The 24,586-nt window shown below is 52.6% G+C and overlaps 1 protein-coding gene and 1 non-coding gene across 4 annotated transcripts in view; both read left to right on the top strand.

Annotated features, from left to right (window-relative positions):
• The window catches only part of LARGE1 (LARGE xylosyl- and glucuronyltransferase 1), a 401,317-nt gene that overhangs the window by 139,577 nt on the left and 237,154 nt on the right, over nt 1-24,586 (top strand). The gene's annotated exons all lie outside the window — the stretch shown is intronic.
• On the top strand, nt 9,876-10,013 carry LOC148093932 (small nucleolar RNA SNORA76). Its single transcript, XR_015714150.1, has one exon. It is a non-coding gene; the product is annotated as a small nucleolar RNA SNORA76 (small nucleolar RNA).

The following is a 24,586-nucleotide window of genomic DNA, read 5'->3' as shown; positions in this document are numbered from 1 at the left end:
GGAGAAATAAGTGCCAGTGAGTGTCTGTTGGGTCAACAGCCTTCTCAGATAACCTGTGGCGAAGAGCACTCGTGTCCCCTTGGGGGTGCTTGAATGTCCTGGAGTGGATTTATGAGTCCTCAAGGCTCCTCGGTGGCTTGTTTGGATTTCTACAGTGTTGTCATCTAACCCCAAGCAAGTACTGAGTAGGGCTGGAGAACTGGGTCGGCAGAGGGTCTGGAGCCTCATCAGTACTGGAAGGAACGAAGCCCTTACTCAGTGGTAGCAGCTGAGAGAGACTTACACAGTCCTCTCCCAAAGAGGCGCCTGATGGAAAACACTGGTCACTGACTCTCCAAGAGCCAGTCAGAGGCACTAATTGTGATGTCTCCCTGTAGGTCTAGAGTATTATACCATCCGATAGAATACATACATTAATGCTACATTGCGATGGTAGGTGAGTGGGTGGGCAGATGGTTAGATGGATGAGTGGATGGATGGGTGGAAGGAAGAAGAGACCCATCAACATGACCACCAAACAGACACAACTTTTGGTCTACTGGGAGATGTAGAATATAAGATCCATAGCCAAGAGCAGTATGTGTTGGGTATCAGTTGGGAATCACTTGGGTACTAGTAACAGAGAAGCCAACTTATAGTGGCTTAAGTAAGCATATACTTGTCACACCATACAGGATCTTGGAGGTAGGTGGTGTTGCCACTGGTTCTGTGGCTCAGTGAAGTTGACGCCCAGGGTGGGCATCTCTGCAGGTCTTCTGGTCCCTCATCTTTGCAATAGTTGCAGGAGCTCCACACATAAGCAAACACTAAAGAGCATCTTCCCCCCAACCGCCAGTTTTTAAACATTTACCACATACCCCTGCCTATCTGGCTTGTATTTGTAGCAAGTAACACACAGTAGAGACTCTCTCTATATATATTTGAGTGAGTGCACAGGTGTACTCACATCTAACAATTTCAGATACACATCTAACAATTTTTAATATAAGTCTATCCCAAATATTCTTGCATGGGATATACTTATACTAAAATAAAATTATTAGTTTCACCCGAAATTCAAATCTAACTGCTGTGCTGTATTTTTGTCTCCTAAACCTGGCAACCCTGGGACCTAGGAGTGACTCTGGAAATTGATCGAAGTTTGCCTCTGTTTCACAAAGCAAAGGCTACCTGTTTTTGATGCTACTTAAGCATATGGGGTGAGGTGGAAATTTGAGTGTAGATTGAGCAAAGAGTTAAAACAATGCATCTAGAGGGAAACATGAAATTGGAATTAGGAGTTAGTGATGGAGAATTAACTCAAAATTAAATAAATTGTGGATGGTTTGTAACTCCTTAGAGAGATTTCTTAGGAGAGCTGCTGTCAGCTGGGATTCACAGCGTGTGAGCACGAGTCCTTTGCTCGGTGCCATCTGTCTGTGATCACATGAGAGATCCGAGCTGTGTGTCCAAGAGTAACAACTTGAGCCCTGCGTGCAGGGATGCAGCTGGAGTGGTAGGTGGGGTCTGATTTGCGGTCCTCGCCACATGTCACTGGATTGGAAAATTTGGGAGAGAGAATTTCTGAACCGAGAACTTGTTTGAAATACAAATTCCTGGGCTCCACTCCAGACGTACAGCAGCAGATGCCTTGGAGATGTGCAGCCCAGTGTCCTTACGCTTTAGCCAGCCCTCAAGGTGACTGATGCCCACTTAAGCCTGGGAGCCACTGCTCTAGCCAGTGGAGGAGCTATCGAGGAAAATCTGCTTTGCAGTTCAGGAAAAGGGCTGCCTGCATTGTGGGCAACGTGAGCACAGTCAGCTTGGGAGGACCCCTTGGAGACTGGCTAATGGGCCGGGCATTACTCCAGTATCTGGATAGTAACCAGCCCTTAGGGACATTAACTCAAAGAAGCAAGATGGCAGGGACCTGTCGTGCCTCAAGGGAGCAATGGGAGGGCCCAATGGCCTAGAAGAAGACCTGATGGTGGTGAACTGTGTCATGTTGAGACTAAGACATGGGAAGAGCCCTGCGTGATAGGTAGGTACCCCGAGTGTGCTGGCTGGCACCCTTAAACAAGCCACCAGTAACCACAGTAATGAGTGACCCCCAAACAGTTAATTCATTGCTTCCAGCAACCCGATTGGTGCTCTGCCTTTATATCCTAGAAGCAGCAGAGGTGGGAGAGTCTAGTGAGGGCTGTTTGGGATCCACTGTAATGTGGTTCCAGAAGTGGAAAGAACCCTCTTGTTTTTTTTACCAGATTTGGCGGATGCAGGGAGAGCTGGAACCTTTTCTAAAACCAGCTCCATCCATTTCTTTAATGATCATCTGAACAACTAAACCTTCTGGGACTATTATGTATAATCGTTCTCTAAGCTATATCCATTTTCCCTGGTTTGCAGCTGTATCTACCCCCCTCCTTTTTAAATAAAACTGATTGATTATAAGAAAATAGATCTGAAATGAAGCTCTGAGCGTCTTAGTAATTCTCAGCCCTCGAGTGATGCGATTTTGCCCTCAAGATGGAAAGGTTCATAACGGGGAGGTTTTGCGGACAAGCCCAAAACAAATTAGCCATGAGGACAGGCAGTTTAGGTGGCTGTAAATGAGGAGCTGTCATCGTCACCATGGACAGATATCTGATACCCCTTCTGTGAGTACAACCCCCACAGCAGGCAGATTTCTGCAGGCAGTGGGGTCCGCACCACGAAACACAATTTAAACCTGGCTCCCCTTGAAGCTGTGGAGTGCTGGGCCTAGGTCATCGGCTCCTGTCCCCCCGTTGTTGCCCCTCTCCCTCCCTCCCCCCTCCATCCCTCCACTCCTCTCTCAGTTGCTGTGACTCTGACCACTCTTGGTTTCCTCCACTTCCCCACCTGTTCTTCTCCATGGCCTGACCCCCCTTGGAGCCGAGGAGATTTCCTGATGGTGTCCATGGATGGTGGGGTGCAGGATGTGGCTCCCCTCGTTGCCCAGTCGCTGGCCGTCACTCTGCCGTGCCCCCCCCCCAGGGGCCCCCGGCCTCAGTGAACAGCCTCCTCTCCAGCTTTTCTCCCCTCGAAGACCTCTGACCCCATGACCCACGGCCCCTCCTGCCTCAAGACGGCTTGTGTGCCAGGGAAGGGCCATCCTCCAGTGAGCCTGTCACCCTTACTGGCCCAAGGCCATTCACAGTCAGCGTAAGGCCTGGCATCCAGGTCTCTTGGCTTCCCGACCCAGGTGGCCCCCAGGGGGTGTTGAATTGGGCCGTGGGAGTGGGTGGATCTCCGGGTGTCAGACCTCCTGGGGTCGGATCTTGGCATTGGCTTCTACCGGCTGGGTGCGCCGGGACCAGTTACCCCGCTTCCCTGGGCCGCAGTGCCCTCACCCATCAAATGGCACGCCACGAAACGGACAGCAGCCATGAGCTCTCCTGTTTATTTTTGGAAAGCTGGAAGAAGCAGCTTCTATTTAAAACTGACATTTCTGCTTTCTCTCCCCCGCTCCGTGCTCTTTCCTCTCCGCCCGGCCTCGGGGGTGTTTCTGCTCGTGTCGCTGGGTTGTGTGGGTGGCGCGTGTCTTTCCTGAGCAGTGTCGTAGGGGCTTGGCTGCCGTGGGCGACTCACCCCACTTCCCTCCAGTGAGACGATCAACCCTGTTTCTGGTTTCCAGAGCATCTTTTGGACTTTTATTCCGTTCAGTATTTCTGGACACATTTAAATGAAAGTAGGGAGAGTTCCGGACTGGGGCCGGGTGCAGCAGAGCGGTGTGGTCCCGGGGCTGGGACCCTGAAAGGGGACGAATCCAGCCCCTTCTCAGAGTCCCACGTTCGGCCCGGCCGCCTCTCTTGCTGCTGCCCATCCCGCCATCTCCCATCCCACCCCATCCCCTGGTCCTCTGCCCCCCCATTCCCCCACCCCCCCCATCCCTCCCTCCGTCCCACCCTCCCTCCCTCCCTCCCTCCCTCCCTCTCTCGGCTCCCACAGTTTACAAAATATGCTCACCCCTTGTCCTTGCACAGCCCCTGCCCCGTGGCCCTTGCCCGCCGGGTGGAGTCCAGGCGGAGCCCAGTGTTTCGCACCCGTTCCCTGTCTTACAGTCCCGGCCACAGCGCCCCGGCCACAGCGGGGCTGCGTAAGAATGAATGACTTTCTAACAGGGTTTGGTACAGTTTGCCGTCAAAGGTCTCTCCAGTTCTGTGACTTGTTGCTTTGGAAATGTCTAAAAGTTTGCACTGGTCCCTTGAGAACAGTGTTATACAGCGTTTATATTCCGCTCTGGCACCCTTTGTTGAGACACCTGCCATTGAAGTGCGCCCCCACTTTTCAAGAATGTTGCTGTCCCCTTCTCTAGTCCACAGGGTCCCCTCCCCATCCTGAATCACCGGGTCTGGTATTGGGGCCACTTCTCTGACTCATTCGACTCCAGTGAAAGCAGATGCATTAATTCCTCAGAACCACTGGCATCATTGTGTTTCTCTGCTCAGGACATCGAATGGGTTCCTGGTGCCCACTGTGTCCAGTCCTAATGCCTCTGTTTAAACGGCCATCTGAGGTCCCCCCGGAGCCCCCTGCACCCTGCTGCCGTCAGCCCGTCTTCCCTGTCCAGCCAGCTCGCCCCTTGGGGTCCCTTTCCCACTGCACACGGCATAGCTTCTGGCTAATTCACACCCACGGTCCATGGGACCCGGACCTGGCTGTGTTCTGGGGCCAAGGCCAAGGTCTCAGCTTTAGTCTCCCGTTTCTGTTCTGAGAAGCCTTTATTCTTTAAAACCCTCGCCCTGCATTGGTTCCTGGGTGCTCCTCGAAGGCTTAACACGTATCGGCACCATCTGCATTACATTGCTCTGCATTCTCGAATAGCCTCCATCTCCTTGAACGGCTTGGAAACGCCACACTGTCACGGGCTCTTGTCTTCTGCCTCTTTAGAACCTGCCCGTGGTTCCTAGAGCTACTCACACAGACATTTGTTGAATGACAATGGCATTTTCCTAATAGGGGTACAGATAGCAGGGACAGGGGAGGTAGATAATGACAGTGAACCCCCCCCCCCCCCAGCAAGGATCGGGCAAGAGAGGAAAGTACAGCAAAGTCTTGTTGAGATGAATTCTATGGGGAAAATTTAATTGGTCCCAGGGCTTCCCATCTTTCTGGACCTGGGCAAAGGCCGTATTCTCAGTGGCTGTTTCTCATCACTGCTGCGTTGTTTCATTGGTGCTGCTGCTGGGACACGCTGGCTGGGTGGGAGGAAGATGCGCTTTAGAGAAGAAAAGTCCTGGTTTGGGTCTGATCCAGCCATCGGCCGTCCTAGAGCAGAGCCATGGAACTTAACCTGGGAAGGTTTTAGGAGGTTACCTTGACCACTTCAGCCACTCATACATACGTTCACGCAGCCAGCCAGTATTTATCAGGAATCTTCGATGCGCAGGTTTTCCGAGAGGACCATCACATGGGTCTTAGGAAGCATGAAATACAATTTGGAGAGTGGGCATCAACCAAGTGGGGGCCCATGGAGGGTTGTTAGGATCCCACAGTTGAATGGCCTGGGCATAAGTTTTGTTAAAATTGGTGCATTGCAATGGGGAACAGGTAGGTCTGCACAACCAGGTGTCCGGTCAGCCTTGATAGACAAGAAGGGGATACAGTGATAGGGAGTTACTGGCTCAGCAAACAGCAGCTTGAATCCTAGGGTGGTCTTAGCATTCTCAATGCCAGTGACTGCGTGGGATGAAGTTAGATGGGCGCTGGGTCCACGTGCCTGTGTCCCTCTTTTGAGATCTCTGTCCCTCCAGTAAGCTACTGAGCCTTCTTGTGTGTCTCATGCTCCTCAGTGGTGTCAAGATAGTCGTGACTGTTATGTGTTGAATTGTGTCCCCTCAAAATGCATAGGTTGAAATCCTAGCACTCGGTATGTGCATATCAGAATGTGACTGCATTTGGAGATGGGGCCTTTAAAGAGATAACGGAGGTAAAATGAAAGCATAGGGGTGACCCTAATCCAGTGTGACTGGTGTCCTAAGAAGAGGAAATTAGGACTCAGGCACACACACACATATACACACGCACATGGAAGATCACATGAAGATGGCTGTCTGTATGCCAGGGAGAGAGGGATCGGAAGAAACAAACCCTGCTGACACCCTGATCTTGGACTTCCAGCCTCTAGCACTGTGAGAACCCAAATTTCTCTCTTTCTTTTTTTTAAAATATATCTTTATTGATTTCAGAGAGAGAAAAGGAGAGGGAGAGAGAGAGAGAGAAACATCAATGATGAGAGAGTCATTGATCGGCTGCCTCCTGCACGCCCCTGACTGGGGATCGAGCCCGCAACCTGGGCATGTGCCCTGACCAGGAATCGAACCCTGATAGTCTGGATCCTAGGTCGACGCTCAACCACTGAGCCAAGCCTGGCCGGGCAGATCCCAAATTTCTATTGCCTAAGCCACCCAAACTGTGGTACTTGATGGCAGCCCTAGCAGCCTGATACAGTGCCATCCACCTGCAGAGAGCAGGTAACCGGGAGGCAGGCAGTGCAGCGTCTGGGTGGCGCTCTTCCCAGTAGACAGACTCGGAGCCGGGCGCACAGTAACGATAGCCAGGGTCCTTTGTAAATGGCAGTTGCACCGAGGGTCGGCAGCTTCTCTTTGGTCTGTGCAGGCCGTTCAGGCGAGAGTGCCAGGCTCAGCTGAAACCTGAGCATTTTTCCTCCTGCAGACCAGGTGGTTGGTTCATCCTAGGAAATGACCAGAAGGAGTTTAAGCCAAGGGTCTTATGAGGGCCACATGTGGGGCCCCATCATTCTGAGCACCTCAGATTTTGTGAGCCTGGCCAAGTGCCTGTGCCTCCCTAAGACCTGCCCGGTCCCTCTAAGACCCGGCTCAGCCCCACTGGCTCCTGTGCTCGGCTGTGCGTTTGGTCGCTGCTTGGTGATTCCGCAGACACTCCCAGAGCCAAGTACACGCTGGTTTCCTTGCTCCTGTCTGTCTTTCTCAGATGCCCTCGGTGCTGTTGATTTTCCTGGGGACACACATCCCCAGCGTCCACGGGGTACTACTAGAGTCACAGCAGCGACATCAGCCACTTGGATGTGTGGGTGGCCGGTGGGAGGCAGCTCCATCTGGAAACTAAAAGGAGAAACAATCCTTTACTTTTTCTTCCCCCGGACTTTTCTGTATCTTTGCAGGTAGACAAGGCCAAGTGGGGAATTTATAAATCGACACTTTTATTCCCAAAACAGCTTGATTTTTATTTTTATTTTTAAAGAAAAGTTCCTTTGATTCCAAAGAACTGGGAGCAGGGAGTGAGTCTGGCCTGGAAGCCAGAGCAGTTGGAGAGGAAGAGGGGATGCACTCCTGGGGTCCCGTGTACCCGGAAAATCTCGCTGGTGCACTTAGAACATGGCCGTAAGCCCCAGCAAGGGGAACTCCGTAACCATTTCCAGCAGGGAACCCTGGAGACCTGCCTTCTAAGTTACACTGAAAAGAGCGTCTCTGGCAAGCCAAGCCTGGCTTTGTGAATTTTGTTGTGTGGCCCAGGAACGCGTTGCCCGCTTGCCTGGGCACTCCCTGCGTTTCACCGATGGGCACGCAGCAGGGCGATCGGGCTGCTGTGCCAGAGGGCAGGTGTGTTCCCAGGAGGTCTCTCTAGCGGTTGGCAGGAGGATGACCAGGAGCAGACATGTCCGGCCAGTGTCAGGAAGGGAAGCCGGCGCCGTGGGGTGGCCTTTTCCCCCCTCTCCCTCCCCTTCCTTTATTAGGGTCTCGCGTGCCCGTCGGGATCTCCTGGAGATGACAGCATTAGTTTTTTCTTATACTTTATTGTTGAAAGTATTACCAATGTTCCCTTTTTTCTCCATGGACCCCTTCTACCCCGCACTCATCCCCTGCCTCAGGCCTTCCCCACACTATTGTCTGTGTCCCTGGGTTATGCATGTCTGCGTGTGAGTTCTTAGGTTAATCTCTCCCCACACCCCACACCCCACACCCACCCGGCCTTCCCTCTGAGATTCGTCAGTCTGTTCCATGCTTCTGTGTCACTGGATCTTACTTGATGGTGGAGGCTGTGTTTTCTTTTCTAGGCCGCTTTGAGTGTGCAGTAGGATTGGCAGGTGGGCTGGTGTGGGAGCCAGAAGCATCTATGGTGGCAGCCGCCTTAGTCCAGGGAAGGGCCTGTTCACAGGGCGCAAGCTGAGGAAGAGAGCTTCTAAGACGCTAGGTTAGTTGTGCAGAAGAGCTAGGACCCGGATATCTCATCCTGCCTTGCTGAATCATTTCCTTCCTTTAAAGCTAGTCAGTCTTTACTAGCCTCTCCCTGCCCTCCTCCAGACGGGTGTCTGAAATTATATCAAGTTATTTGTTCAATAATTTATCAGTCTTGGTGAGGCCCAGACTGGCTTGTCCCAGGTCACTCCCTGAGTTGTTGGCAGGCCTGGGACTTGAACCTGAGACTTCTTTCCCCTTACACTGACCTACTTCTGCTGCTGTCTAGAACCACTCCCCTTCTGCTCCCACCTCTGCATTGCACAGGGGGCCCCTGAGAGGGAAGGGAGCCTTCATGTTCCTTCCCAGGCTCCGATGAGAAGGCCCCCCTGAGCCATTGGAGGCGTCTGCTGGGGGCTCACGCCGGGGTGTGGGCTGATCCCTGTGATCCACGTTTGCCATGATGGGAAGCAGCCCTCAGAAGAGAAAGACGTGCATTTGTATGCAGCCAGCCGGATGGCGCTGAGATACACGCAGCCAGAACATCGCAGGGAAGACCGACCGACAGAGCGCTGATTTTTCTCACCATCTTCTTTCGAAACCGTCCTCCACCCGATGTTGTTAGTGTTAGGGGCAGTCTAGCGTTGCAATTAAATGCTTAGGTTCTGGAGGCAGCCCTGTGTTCAGATCCATTTATTGATGGATGTATTTTCTGTTTGTAATCCGCGGAACTCTTGAGGGAAGTCGCTTTTACGAGCTTCCTTCCTTTCATCTGTGAACCGGGCGTGTTCACGCCGAGCGCATAGGCGCTGAGAGTTAGCGTGGGAATGTAAAGTGCTCTGCGCAGCGCCTCGCACGTGGTAAGCAGTCAGTGGCAGGTCGGCGCGGTCTTCCTCAGCACGGCATCCTTGCTACGACTGCTCATTGACTTGGACGGATGTGGTGATGTATATAATAAAACACCCGGTCCAGAGCCTGGCCCGTGGTTATCTTTAATAAATGAAAGCAGTTGCTGTGGACGGGGTAACTGAAAGATCTGAATAATCCAGCAGATGCACCCGAGCTGGAGGAGTCCTGGACTTAGATTCTTTGCCCTGCCGGGTCTCAAAATAACCGTGTTGCCTGGGCCGACCTGCTTCGCTTGACATGCCTTCCATTCCTCATCAGTGCACTGGGGCTCACTGAGCCTGGCTGGTGCTGGAGAGAGATCGCGGGACGTCTGATCGATCGCTGGCGGTGGGACCTGAATTGCGGGCGACACCGGTGTCGCTCCTTCAGGAGAGTCCACTGCCAGTTCATCGCAGCGACTAATTGTGCCTCATGCCCTTTAACTCGGCGATTCTAGTTCTAGGAATGCACTGTCCCCGAATACAGACTCCTCCAAAAAGGGGGCTGTTGGGGAGAGTGAAGCCTGTCAGAGTGGTTCATTAGCAGTGATGTGTAAAAACAGCTCAAAATGGAAAATTCTGCACGCATGCCCAGGTCCTCCGGCAGTTTGGTGCTTTAGCACCGCAGGCCCCCTGTGGCCGTGGGGAGTGTCAGGTGCATGATTTCAGCTTGTGGGATCTCCCATTTGGGAGGGAGTTGAGGGATGGGGAAGGTGACAGCCCAGTATCTTAACCGAGGCCCCGAGAGGGCTAGTGGTTTCGGAAATCACTGCTTCAGCCCGCTGAACACCCTTTTCTGCGGGTCCCCTGCTTTGGCCACAGCCAAGGCACACTGCCTTGGAACCTCTGCAGTGCCCAGCCTGTGGCCTCAGGGGTCTGATGGCAGTGCCAGAGCAAACCCAACTTGTTCAGATCCGGGGCTGCTTAAATGCCACCTAAGCGATTCCTTTGGCAGCAAGTGACATTCGGCAAAGGGCAGAGCTGGCCGAGGCCCTGGAGAGGAGGTGTGTGGGGGAGGGTGTGATGCATGTCGTGGGTAGGAAGGGCAGGGACCTGGAGGCTGGCTGGAATTTGACATTTAAAGGCCTTTCTGTGTGTAGACAGAGAGTAGACAGAGGTCTGGGTGAATGGGCGGTGGCTTATCTCCTCTGCCTGGGTTTCTCTGATGGGCCCCGTGCCTTGCAGCAGGTGTGATCAGGGAATGGGGCTGGGTCACTCGAGACTTGGGGCCACCCTGGCATCTAGAATTCTGCCCAGAAGAGTTCTTCCTCTGAGGCTTATTGGGGGTCTCAACAAGGGACTGTTCAGAGCTCTTGGCTCCGAGTGAGCTGACCCAGTTAGTATTGGTTGCCTAACCCTTCTTGGAGGTGGGGTGGGGTGGGTGGGGACGGGCATTCATCTGAGTGTGGCTCTTTTAGGAGTACAGCAGTCATCTGGCCAGGATTTGGGGGGAAACTCCCAGTTTCCAGTACAGTGCAGCTGTCCACACACCCATACCTGTGCCTGGTAACAGCTCTACAAATACAGGTAACGTATCTTTGAAAACAGTAGCCTAGAATTTGGAGGGCTGGAAATAGATTAACCTACTCCAGTAGGTTTATCCTTCTTTTCATAACGTCATTATAGCCTGTGATAAAAGAAATGAGAGTCCATAAAATGGGAAATTAGACACGTGGTGATTCCTAAGATTTAAGATCTAAAAATTTGATAATTCGGTGTTTCACAGGGCCAACCTTATTACGTTGTCCCTCTGCTTAATGTCTGTCAGCAGCTGCCCACGTTGACGATAAAGTGGACACTCGGCCTGGTGCACAGACTCTTTCATGATTTTGCTGCTTCCTCAGTTAGTTTCATTTTCCTGACATTTTTATTTAACATTCTTGAAGATGCACCTCAAACAGCACATGTGTATTAGTTTCTTCTTGCTGCTATAACAAGTTACCACACACTTAGCTGCTGGAACTAATTACAAAAGTCTTCTTTTGTACTTCTAGAGGTCAGAAGTGCAATGACAGTCTCTCTGGGCTGGAGTCAGGGTGTCCACAGGGCTGGTTCCTTCTGGAGGCTGTGAGAGCTGAACCCATCTTCTTGCTTTTCTCCAGCTTCAAGTGGCTGCCTGTATTCCTTGGCTTTTGGCTTCTTTCTTTATCTGCAAAGGGCATCACTTCAGTCTCTGCTTCCGCCATCACACCTACTCTTCTTCTGATGTTAACTCCTCCTGCATGTCTCTTACAAGGGTCTTGTGATTACTCTGGGCTTGGCCAGATCATCCAAGATCATCTCCCCATCTCAGGGTCTTGAATTATACCTACAATGTCTCTTTCACCCTTAATAGAACATTCCCAAATTCCAGGAATCGGCACATGGACATCTTGGGGGGGGGCTTCCCAGTGTAGTTCCCTAGTCTCTGTACCTAATGTTCTCACTGCCTGGGACCCCTTTTCCTGCTGCCTTTGCCAGGCTAATTCCTGTTCACCCTTCAGAACCGAGTCTCAGGGTCTTCTCTGGAAGAAAACTTCCTGGGACCTCCTGTCTCCCGCTCCATTGATCGGGTAATGTGCCTCCGCCCTGGCTTGTTAGCATTAACTCCTGCCGTGTCACAATTGTAGGTGTATTTGTCGGCCTGTCCCAGTCGTCCTTAAGGACAGGGAGCACATTCTAGTCACCTTCCTGTCCCTACTATGTAGACCCATGGCTGCACATTGTAGGGCTGGTTGACGGATGCCCAGGAAACGGGGACCAGGGCAGCAGCCATGCCCCCGCCATGCAGGCATCCCGGGGAGAAGCCCTTTGACCGGGTTTCCGTGCAGCCTGCCGGCCTGGCATCGCACCCTCTCCCGGGAACGGAGGCCTCTGGGCTTCAGCGTGTCAGGTTCTATGTTTCCCTCTCCCGTCAGCTGTCTTAATTCTCCCTTAGTTGTGCTGTAACAGATCAGCCTAAGTGAAAGCGAACAGACAATTTCCCATTAACATTTATATTGCTTTTCCTTTCTGTTTCTTGGTGAGGCTCTGAGGCCTGAGATGGCTGCAGAAAATATTCTCCCATCTAAATGATGTCCCTGCTGGGGCCTGGATTCCAGCGCTTTGCTGGGCTGTGGGGAAGGGTGGGTGTGGTGGACTCATGGGCCCAGGAAAAAGTCAATCCAGAAACTGCAGGCTGGATTCAGTAAACGTCACAGCGGAGCGCGCACTCTGCGTCTGCTCCTTTGCTGGGTCTTGGGTATGATCTAGTGTTTATTAAGTGGTTATTAACGTGCCAGGCATTCTCCCACGTGCTTTAATTTTATCACCTCCCTGACTTTTCGTAACTGCGCTGTGAAATGTAGTTCCCATAATTATCCAAGTTTTACAGAAAAAGAGACTGAGGCAGAGAGCGGTTGCTTCACGTGTCCAAGGTAGTAAATGACATGGGTTCCAGAGCCTGCTGCTGCGCCACCTTGCTGATGGGGAAGACCCAGTGTCTGTCCCCCAGGTGCTCGCGGTCCAGCGTCGCCGTCGGAACAGGCATGCCCTGCAGGGTGCGTGGGGGAGCCACAGGTAGGCAGAGGGTTTGAAGGGCGTTCCAGGCAGAGGGACTAAGAAAAACAAAAGCAGGGAAGTGGGAAAGTGATTATTTTGTTCAGGGATGAGTGAGAAGCAGTTCAGGGCAGCGTAGGTTGCTTTTAAGGCTGTTGGAAAGTCTGACAAGGAGTGAGGGACCCGCAGGGACAGGCGGGTTTAGCCAGTGAATGGATTTTCTAATCTGTCATCTAGAGGTGATCAGCTGGAGGTGAGCATGATGTGGACAGCTAGTGTCTCCCAAATTGCCCAGCTTAAAAATGTCGTGGGACCTTGATGAAATAGCAGACTCTAATTCATAAACCTGGGGCGGGCCCTACGGTTTGCTTTTCTTTCTTTTTTTTTAAAAAAATATATCTTTATTGATTTCAGAGAGAGGAAAGGAGAGGGGGAGAGAGAGAGATAGAAACATCAATGATGAGAGTCATTGACCGGCTGCCTCCTGCATACCCCTGACTGAGGATCAAGCCCACAACCCGGGCATGTGCCCTGACAGGGGATCGAACCCCAATCGCCTGGATCCTAGGTCGATGCTCGACCGCTGAGCCACGCCCAGCTGGGCATAGAGTCTGCTTTTCTGACAAGCTCCAGGTGAGGTGGCGGTGGTTGTGGCTGGGTCCCGCAGTGAGCAGGGAGGGTATAGAGGGGAAGGAGGCGCTGTGGGGTGCGTGGGTGAAGGGGCTTGGGAACGATGCCCTACTTTCCTGTCACAGTGGCAGCATGGTCCTCAGTTATCGCTGGAGCCTTCCTGGCTTTAGAGACATGAGAGTGAGAAAAGCAGTTTGTCTTAGCATCAGTGCATTCTTCGTAAGCGTGTTTTCACTGTCGTGGCCTTGCCCATAACCGCTCTTAAAATATTTACGACGGTTGTCCAAGGTTGGTGTTGTGACCTCAGTTTTAGAGATGAGGACCTCGGGGTCCCCCTGCAGCAGGCAGGCAGGCGGGCGGGCGTTCATTCACTCCTCCGGCGTCAAGCTCCTTCGCTGTGCCGGTCACTCTTCTAGGCCCTGGGGATGCCGATGCGGAAAGTTCCCTGGTGAGGAAATAGGTACACAGCTTGGGGTCATGTAAGTACTTTGGGGAGAAGTCGGGGTATGCCGGCCTGCAGGGAAGGCTTCTTGAGCAGGCCCCAGAGTGAAGTGAGGATACGCTCCATACAGTTGTCACTAGGATGCAGATTCCAACCAGAGGAAATTCCACGTGCAAAGGACCCGTGACAGGGATGTGCTGTCTTATTAAGGAACAGCAAGTCTGGGAGGTTTTTACCTCTAATACTTGTGACGCCAAACACGTGGGGTTTTGCTCTCCATACTAGTTCTCTAACTCTCTGGACACCAACTGGGTGTCCTGTAATTCAGTTTACTCTGTCACTACCTACCCAAGTTAGTACAGACTCCACTGGTTAAGGACTCGGACTCATGAGACTGTCCCCACTCCAGACTCTAGCCACAAGCCCCAGGTTGCCACCTGTATTTCTGACTAACTGGCTCTAAATTCAAGCGGTTCTCAGCACCCCACAGCCCTCTTCTCAGGAACTCAGGAAAGTGCTTTGCTTATAATATTGGTTTATAATAAAGGATGCAACTTGGGAACAGCCGAATGGAAGACATGCATAGAGCAGGGTGCGGGGGAGGGGGGGTTATGCACACGCTCTCTCCAGCCATGCCGCCTGCCCAGGACCTTGATGCATTCACCCTGGGAGCTGTCTGAACCCTGTCATTTAGGGGGTTTTATGGAGGTTTCATCGTGCAGACATGGTTGATTTCTCCACTGGCCATCGGTGCTTAGCTCATCTCCAGGCCCTCTCCCCTCCCTGGAAGTTGGGGGTGGGATGGGGCGGAAAGTTCCAACCCTGGAATCACGCCTTGGTCTTTCTGGTGACCAGTTCCCATCCTGAAGCTGTCTAGGGGCCCCCAGCCACCAGTCATCTCATTAGCGTATGCCAGACCCTCTTATCACTCCAGAGATACCAGGGGTCTTAGGAGCCGTGTGCCAGGCAATGGAAACAGAAACCAAATATATGTTTATCCCAGCAAGGAAGCCAGCTGGGCTGGAGCAGTGGAAGCTCAAGGAAGGTTCAGTAAGTGGCCCAGGCTGGGGTGCAGCTGAGCTGACATTTGCAGGTTCCTGGCTTCTGAGTCTGTGGTTCGTCCATCTGCAGGTACCTGTGAAAAGCCACTGCAGATTACACGCTTCTCTGTTTACTGGAGTGAGTTTCATCTGTTATGAAGCAGATGTCTCCATTAATTCAGCTCCAGTGGCGACTCCACAGCGGAAAAGCATGCTCATTGCTGTCACCATTGTGAGGCCGAGGAAGGGAGTAGCCACAGTGTCTGAACCAACCCAGGTCGAGATGACTGCACGTGTACTTCTCCGCGGCCTTAAGTGCCTTCACGGCGTGTGTGGCCATCACTCTGTCCATTCCAGAACTGTCCCATCACCTCCCGTAGAAGCCCTGTGCCCATTAACCAGTAACTCTCTACTTCCCCTCCCCAGCTCCCGTTAACCTCTCTTCTCCTTTCTGTTTCTATGAATTGGCCCTCGCGGATGTGGAATCATAAGGATATTTGTTCTTTTGTGTCCGGTTTATTTACGTGGCATAATATCTTTAAGGTTCACCCATGTTGTGTAGCATGTGCCAAAATTGCCTTCTTTTTTTAAGGCTGAACAATAGTCCATTGTATGTGTGTCTACCACATTTTGTTGGTTCACTTGCCTGTGGATGAACATTTGGGTTTTTCCACCTTTTGGTGATTGTGGATAAATGCTGCTACCTCTTTGGTTGTCTGTGGGTTTGTTTTGTGGTTTGTTTTTAAAGCCCAAACTTCATAGAATGTACATATCTCAACAGCACATTTTTGAGGGTGATATTTACATAGGGGAAGTTTATATTTACATTGCAAAAATCAATATAATACTTAAAAAAACATAATGTATCGTGAGAAATATTAAGTTACCGACCCGATGCAGTAGGTAGACAGTCAGAACGAGGTATAGAGATGCTGAGAAGCCCCGAGGCCTCACCAAGGCGGGGCGCGGCCCTGGGGAGCTGCTGGGACTGGGAAAGGCGGCCCTGGGGAGCTGCTGGGACTGGGAAAGGCGGCCCTGGGGAGCTGCTGGGACTGGGAAAGGCAGGCTGGTGTGCGCACAACTGTTTGCCGACACCCGCATGACTAGTCTCCTGATGGAGAGGCAATGCTTGAAGCATTTACATCCTAACAAGGGCCCTTGTCACTTCTGTACAGGTGTTTTATGTTTATGATGTCTTTGTTTCATTTTTGGAAATTGATTGGGAGGAGGGAGTCCGCTTAACATGTAATGCATTATAAGTTTTAATTATAATGTGATTATAAATTTTCCTGTTTAAAAAATCCTGAGGAATTGGTTCTGTTAGCTTTCTGGCACCGACCATTTTATTCTCAGGAAGGAATTGTTGAAATAACAAGGGAGATCCTGCCTCTCCAGGTGTGTTGAGAAGATGAAATGTGGGTACCGAGGGAGGAAGAGGCTTGCTCCCCCAGCGTTCTTGGAGAGTAGGGTCACCCCCCTCCCCAGGCCGTGGCTCTTCCTGGTGCCTTAGGGGTCTCCCCTTGTCTCCATGTCAGAACCATTGAGGGGACCGGCCCCGAGCGTAGGAGGAGGCTAATTGTTGACAGGAGTCTTGGCCTTTGTAAGTGCTCGTTGGACATCAGCTGTGAGGGGCCAGGACACGCTGGGGAACTCAGGAGAGATTAATGGGACTCAGCCCATTTTTGTGTCCGAGTCCGTCTGGAGATGTATGGATGTGAGCAGGAGACACGTCTTTTACTTGCTCGCTGGCTCGCCTCCCCTGGGCCTGGGAAGAGCTGTATTCCAGTTTGGGGCTCCCAAGCTTTCTTACTGCGCTGACAGTTATTGCTGCTGAGAAATGAGTCCACCGGCACCGCTGTGGCCAATACTCAGCCACGCAGATTCTCTCTGTGGTCAATGTCGCGGACATGGCTTGTCATGTTAGGGTGACAACACAGATCTATTTCTGATCCCCTCCTTCCTCCCGTCTTTTAGGAAAGGGTGAGACCAGTCTCCCTGACCAGCACCCTCTCCTCTCTCCCTTGAAATGTCAATTGGATTAACATTTTGCAGTGTGGCCGCCTGCACATCTGCTTACAGCACAGGGCTGGACTTTGGAAACCGATAGCACAGAACCTCCATGGGGGTCCCTGTATTTCGTTTCTTTAATGATCTCATGGCAAATTTCTTCTGCTCTCAAGCCAAAGGAGACTCGTGCAACTGTGGGGGCTGCACCCTCAGCCTGGGCATTCCCACAGCCGGGGCTGTGGGCCTGTGCCTCCCCCACCCCGACGCAGCTGCTGGACCTGGGAAGGAACCGTCACGCTTATCGAGGAGGTTCCCAGGCAGGGCCCACGTGAGCTCTTATTTTCTGCAGCATCCGTGGCTCTGCGGGGCTGGAGAGGGAGGGATGGATGGATGGATGGATGGACACCATGTGGGAGGACCAGCCAGATGGGACTGGGGGGAGATGAGAGTATGGGGCCCCGCCTGGTCCTGGCCTCGCTGGCTAGAGGGACCTCCTATGCCAGATGGAGGTGGTCCAGAGGCTGACCTCCAACTTGACTGCCTTTGTCAAGAAGGCCTCAGGATTTCTCTTTCCACTCCTTTCGTCTCTTCTGTTTTTCTTCTCTGGTCTCTTTGCCTTCTCACGTGCTCTCCTTCCCTCCTTCCTCTCCCCTGTGGTCTTCAGGAAAAGGAACGCGGAGTGTGTCTGAATTCTGCCTCCTGTGGGTAGCTGGGTGTGTGACCTTGGGCCCCAGCATCTTCAAGGGTTAACTGGGGGTGCAGATACCTACGTCGGGGTTGGAGGGAGGGCTGGGTAATAATAGCGATCACTAAATGTTTCTAGCTCTTATGTTTATATGGCACTTAGTGGTTCTCATGGTCAGTCCTCAGTCCTCGGGTCACCCATGAGGCAAGACTGTTATCCTCAGTTTACAGATGAGGAAACTGAGGCCTAGAGAGATCAACCAACTTGCTGAAGGTCACTTAGCTATTTATTATATGGCGAAGCTGGTGTTTGCACCCAGCCTGCCTGCTGCACCGTGACAAGGTTACCTGTGGAAGCATCTGGTGCATGGGGAAAGGGGCAACTAACATTTATTGAACATCTGTGGTCAAGTTCTTTAACGTGCACTGTGAAAGGTATGCATTGTAAATATTTAAAAGGTGGTATCATTTTTCTCTCCATTTTATTAAAAAATATGTTTTTATTGATTTTGGAGAGAAAGAAAGAGAGGAGAGGGAGAGAAAAAAGAGAGAGAGAGAGAGAGAAACATCCATGGGAGAGGGAAACGTTTATCAGCTGCCCCCTGGACGCCCCCTACTGTGCCCTGACCGGGAATCGAGCCGGTGGCCGCCTGCTGCCTGGGACCGTGCTCACCCAGCGGAGCCACAGCAGCCGGAGTTCTCTGCATTTTAATTGTCTTGTTTTTCGTTTGTCTGTTTTTCTTTCCTTTACATTAATATTTATGCCCACTGTCTCCGGGATTTGGCCCAACCCTCCTTTCTCTCTCTTTTGGTCTTTTCTGCTTTTTGGACCCCCCGTATGTACCCGGTTCCCTTTCATGTCTCTATGCCTCTCCCAGCCCTCTGCCCACCCCTGCTTTTCTCTTCCTTGCCTGCCTCCGCCTCACCTCTCTCTGCTTTTGTCTATCTTGATACTCGCCAAAACCAAATCCCAAAACTCCAGCGGAGGTGCAGGTCCGCCATCTGACTCACGGCGTGGCCAGAGCAGCAGGAATCCTGCCGGCTGGGGCCCGGTGACAGGCAGGCTGCGACCACAGAGGATGGGGTGCAGCTCTTGCGAGCTCTTCAGACACGCTCTCTTCGACAGCCGCAGGACTGTGGCTGAGATTTAATCTCCCCAGAGTTGGGAAAGTTCGGAGATGGAGTTTTTTCTCTCCTCATAACTTTTACACACACACACACACACACACTCCCCCCTAAGGCAGTAAATTTGTCAGCCTGTACAGTAACGCACAGCTCTAAATACGGACATGGTAGGAAGAGGGATGGTTGCTGTGGGAACCATAACTTTTAATTTACTGGCTTGGAGCTCTCAACCAGGGCTTGGTGCTTAATGTAGTGATTTTACATTTGGATATGTGATCAGGAAAGGCATAAAACCTTGCAAAGCTAGGGCCCGCGTGGGGGGGAGTTACTGAAGGATATTGCCAGGGGGTGGGGGGTTGTGAAAAATGAGGGAGGTGGAATGAGGCCCATTAATATGCCCTTAACAGTCAGAAGGGCAGTAGACAAATCCCGGGGCGCCCGGCTGGTCAGTACGGGAGGCTCACTGACCGGCAAGGCCGCTTCCATCAGCTTGCAGGTGACAGTGAGATCCAGAGAGGAAGGAGAGGGGGAGGCTGGGACGGAGGCTGAGGGAGCACAGCTTTGGGGACAGAGGTCCGGGTTCAAAACAAGGCAGCGTGCAAGGGATTTGGACTCCAAAAACCTGAGCTTAAAGCAGTGAACACTGAGGCGCTGCTTTCGAGGTGCCAGGTCCTGTTCTCAGCATGCTGGGCGGGGCGCACTCTTTAAGCCTCTGCGCGTCCCCATGAGGCAGGTGCTCCATCGCGGGACAGAGGGGTCAGGGGGTACAGAGGGGTCAGGGCTAGGACCTCGTCCAAGTTAAGTCCCTACACTTCACTTGCTACATTTTGCGACAAGTAATCCTGACTTTGTTACTTACGAGCTGTGTCATCTTAGGTAAGTTACCTCACCTTTCTGAGCATTGATTTCCTCCCCAGTAAAACGAAGACAGTACCTGGCCCAGGCCGGGTAGCTCAGTTGGTTAGAGCATGGTCTGGATACCCCGACCCAAGGCTGCAGGTTTGATCCTTGGGCAGGGCACGTACACGAACCAACCAGTGAATGCAGGAGTCTGTGGAACAGCAAATCGCTGTTTCTCTCTCTCTCTCTCTCTCTCTCTCTTCCCCCCTCCCCCCTCCCCCCCTCCTTCCCTCCCTCTCCCTTTCTCTCTTTCGCAAATCAATCAATTAAAAAAATTACAAAAAGACAATAATGCCTTCCCCATGTGATTGTGGTGCATCTTAGGAGAGAACAAACGCGTGGACGTTCTCTGTGGGCGTGTTTGCTTGTTTACCGCCGAGAGAGAAGCAGAGGCGGGCCCTCGTTCGAGGGGGAATGGGGCAGGAATTAGTCTTGGGATATTTTTACGATTTAGGTGGGCGGCACCCAGGTTGGCATCGGGCCTGCCTGACAAATGGACCCTCTCCCTCCCCCCACCGCCCCCTCCGCCATCCCCCGCGTGCTCCTTCCCTCGCCGTCCTGCTGAGCTTTCCCCAGCACACCGTGTACCCGAGACCCCAGCACCTGCTGCTGGGGCCCGGGGAAAGGGGGGCTGGGCACCGCTGCCGGCGTGGCTCCCTTGAGCGGCATGGAATGCGATGCCTCCCGAACATTCATTCAACCAATGTTTATTTTGCACCTACTATGTGTCACTCGTTCTCAGCTCTGGGGATGCAGTTGTATCCTTATGGGGACTCAGGTAACCTCAGTCCTTGTAAAATTTCCTTTCCAGGAGGAGCAACAGCTAAGAAATAGATTCTGTCAGCTGGCAATAGGAAAAATAAGAAGCCAGGTAAAGAGATGGAGCCGAGGGGCTGGGCGGAGAGTGGGGTGTTAGGCCAGGGAGGGTCTCTTTGGAGAGGCCACGTTGGAACAGAGGCCTGAACGGAGCGAGGGGATGGCCCCAAGCGAAGGTCGGCGGGAAGGGTATTTCAGGTGAAGGGGTGGACGCGTGTCGCTATCCGAAGGCCGGCAAGACGGGTGTTCTCAAGGCACAGCAGGGAGGAAGCAGGGAGAACAGAGGCAGGCCGGGGTCAGGGGTCTGGGCTCACAGGCGTTAGCAGGGAGACTGGGTTTTATTCCGAGTGCGGTAGGACACCACTGATACGAGGTTGCCGAATAAAAACACAGGATGGCCAGTTAAATTTGAATTGCAGATAAACCATGGATAATTGCTTACTTTGGACATAAGTATAAGTGGGCATTCTGCTTTTTATTTGATGGACCAGGAAGGAGGCTCGTTTTCCAGGACGGAGGTGGGGTTGGCCCAGGCCGTGTGGTCCAAGGGGAGGTGCTGAGAAGGGTTCAGATTCAGGATATATTGTGCCGCCTGCAGGACTTGGTAATGGACTGAACGTGCCAGGGAAAGAGGGGAGTCGGCAGCTCTCGAGGGTCCTCGGTGGGTTTTCTCCTCTATCAGTCTTGTTTCTTGAGGGTGGGCTGCGCCCCGTGGGTGCCAGGGACGTGTGGGGAGCCTGGGGCCTGTCTCTGGGTCTCTGCGTTCTTTATTAGCCTCGGTCATTGTGTCGCGGCTCTTGTCGGATCCTGTAAGTTTGCTGTCCCCATGCCAGTGGTGAGGAGCTTGGGCAGGGAAGGGAACAGATGCCAGGGAGAAGGAGTTCAGGGGAGAGGGGACCTTCGACGCTCCTTCCTGAGCACGCGCCAGGTTCCCTGGGTGTGCCCCCCACGCTGATTTCTGATGCCGCCGACTTCAGGGCAAGCACAATTGGTACTAAATCTTGCTTCGTGTTTTATTAAAGAGCCGATCATGATAAAACTATTAAAAACTGTTATGTTAGTGCCTCAGAGTGGTTTCCTCCCCGCACCTCCCCGCCCTGCCCGCCTCCCTGTCTTCAGGCCGGAGCGGCCGTGCCCCCGTCACGACTGTTGCCCTCAACGCGGAGGCAGCCGGCACGTCCTAGAGCAGCGATGTTCAACCCGTGTCCCGCAGAATTTGTAAAACATGCAACGCCCGACCAGTCAGGGGCACCGACCTCTTTTCCCGTAGACTGTCACACTGAGAAATGACACTACCCAACATAACCATAGCTGTACAACATGACTGAATCAAAATTATGCCTATTTTTTGGTCACATCAGCAAAAAATATATGTTTGGTGCGCCGCAGAGTTTTTAGTAATTAGCTCGTGTGCCATGAGCCGAGAAAGGTTGAAAACTGCTGTGCTGGAGCCTGGGGGGCTTCCCTGCAGCCAGCCCTCCGTCCTGGGTGGTTCTGGACCGCGCTCGGGCTTCCTTCTCAGCGGGGGCTGCAGAGAGGGGCCCCCGCCACCCGCAGGACAGCCGTGGGAGATGGGTCAGGCGTCTTCTGCGCCCTCAGCAGGTGCGTGGCTTTGGTACGGTGATAGCTTCTCTAAAAATGACGGTGATAGCAGCTCCTGCCTTACGGTGTGAGAGGGTAAAGTAAATTTAAAGTGTTACATAGGAGGTTATGTGTCGTTGGCATTGCCCTGATCGTCTGGCACGGTGGCTTGGAGCCAGGGAGCCTGGCTTTGAACTTGCGGCTCTGCTTCCTGCCGTCGGCGTCGCTCTGGGCTCAGGCGTGGCCTCCCGCTCCCAGTGAACTCAAACCACTGGTGGGTGTGCTGGTGTCTCCTTGGGTTTGGATAACTCTCAGGTACAGGGAATGAATTAATGTTGCTGTACGAATGGTGGTAACGGTTAACACTATAGGAAATACTTACTATAGCGAGTGCTTCGGTTGCGCTTACTGGATGCCAGGCACCATTTTGACATAGTATCTGATTTAATGTTCACCACCCTCCCGGGAGGGTGGGTATTGTTATTGCTCTGAGAGAGGAGGCAGATCAGGCACAGAAAGTCTTAAGTCACGTGCCAAAGGACATAAACAGCCGACCTGGGACTCAAACCCGGGCAGTCTGGCCCAAGACCCCTTGCTCCGAACAACTACGGATATGAATTGACTTTTCAGCTCCTCTTTTAATAGCCACCTACTCTAATAACTAATGACCTCCTCCCGTTACTCTCCGCGCGTTTGGGGGCTGACAGCCCGCTAAAATGGAATATTCGGAGCAGCGCTGCCCCAGCTCCTTGACAGTTTTCGGGTATAAATCTACCTTAAAGATGTACAAGGACGAATTATGCAATCTGATTTTTAAGTGCTTTTCCAGCGGTATAAATAATGAAGTGTGTTGGAACTGGCAGGTAGAGTACATTAAGTTGAGTGCAATTAAAACACGGTGATATTTTTAAATTAACAAGGAAAAAAATAAGTGGCGGAATGAAGACATCGGAACATGTCTTCGCAGCCCCCCCCCCCCCCCCCGGCCGATCGCGGGGTGGGGATCGCCGAGGGTCTCGGTAACATGTATGCTCTGATTCCAGGCGCGATGACAGTCCCATTTAACACAAAGAGCACTTTGAATTCGCTGCTGCGTAACAGGCAGATGACATTTCTAACAACATCATCTTTTCAGTTCTTTTGAAAGCAGATGACAAGGGGGTATTCTGAGGAGCCGTCTGCGTTGAAATAATGGCTTGCCTTCTGGGTGATGTGTCAGTGAGACATCTGAGCGGCAGGATTCTCTCTGCGAGAAGAAGCTGCGTCTTTCACGCCCACGGGTGGGCTCTGCCCTTTCCAAAGGCCTCTGGCCTGTTCACTGGGAGCCGGGAGGCTGGCACAGCTGCTCAGACGGCCCCTCACGTCCCTCCCGGAGCCTTGATTGTGGACGTGGCCGGGCGAGAGCCACTCTCGGCGGTAGTTACTGCAAAGCCCAATCAATGCACGTTTGTTTATTGAAGGTCACCTTTGGCCGCCCACTCGGCTCTGGAGTTAGAAACCTCCCGGCAGGTCGCCGCTGGCTGACTCTGTTGTAAACATTCCTGTACCTCTGAATTCACCTGAATGCATTCCCCCCGGAGGTGGTCCTCTCACTTACCTGCCTGCTTCCAGCACGTGCACCCTTTTCAATGCTCAGAGACCCCATGGAAATCCCATGTTTGAAACTGGCTGCGTGGCACATCGTTTCGGGTGGCCTGCATGGGGACCGTGAACGTCTTTAGACTGGACTATACCTTCCTAAATGTGGAGTCCCTGTGCATTTCTGTGCTAGGGCTGTCATTTTAAAGTACCGCAAGTCGAGCGGCTCAAACAATAGAAATTTAACATCTTAACATTTCTGGAGGCCAGAAGTCCACAATCAAGACGTTGGGGGGGCCAGGCTCCCTCTGAAGGGGCTGGGAAGGACCTGTTCCCAGCCTCTCGCCAGGTAGGACCTTGGTTTATGGCAGCGTAACTCCCGTCTTCACGTGGTGTTCTCCCATCTTCACGTGTCTCTTTCCAAACTTCCCTTTTTGTAAGGACACCAGTCCTACTGGAGTAAGGTCCCACTCTACGCTAGTATGACCTCATCTTAACTGATTGCATTTGCCACCCCTCTATTTTCAAATAAGGCCCCATTTTCCTCACACCCAATGCAGAAGTGAACCCCCTCTCCCCACCTCCCTAGCGGGCCCCGCAGTCAGCCGTCCCCGGAGCCACCTCTTGGGTGTGTGACTCAGTCCCTTCTCCGTGGCTGGACAAGCAGCTCCGGAACGAGCGCGTTGGGCATGGAGACCCTTCCCGCCTCTGCTTTGTTCCCTTGGCCAGAGTGCCTGTGTCCTTGTTTAAGTTTTTATGCCCTAAGCCGGTGGTTCTCAAGGCTGCCTGTGTGACAGAGCCATCTGGAAGTTTCCGCAGGTGGCGGAGCTCCAGGTCCCAGCCCATGCCTGCCCGACTGGATGGGGTTTGTGGGTAAAGGCCTGGCAGATATATTTTCTCTTACAAAGCTCTCCAGATAATTCTGCTATTAAGAATCACTGCCCTAAAGCATCGGCACTGCTTCCCAAGGGGTCAACTCTTTTATTAGTAGAACATGAAGAAAAGGGATTAGATGGTGATATCGCCTCTCTTCCCGTCACAGTATCGTGGCCGTCGCCAGGCAAGACTGTCTCAGACGCGCCTCTTCCCCGCGGTAATTATGGAGGGTTCAGCTCCGCGGCGCCCGGCTCGGGTCTGCGGAGGATGTCACATAATAAGCACCCTCCCCCCCATCCCGGCGTGTCATTAAGAGAGGCTGGGAGATCTGGGTCAGCTCCGAGA

This window comes from Miniopterus natalensis, chromosome 2 (assembly GCF_054644295.1).
Source record: "Miniopterus natalensis isolate mMinNat1 chromosome 2, mMinNat1.hap1, whole genome shotgun sequence".
Taxonomy (NCBI): Eukaryota; Metazoa; Chordata; class Mammalia; order Chiroptera; family Miniopteridae; genus Miniopterus; species Miniopterus natalensis.
This window is presented reverse-complemented; position numbering and strand designations above follow the sequence as displayed.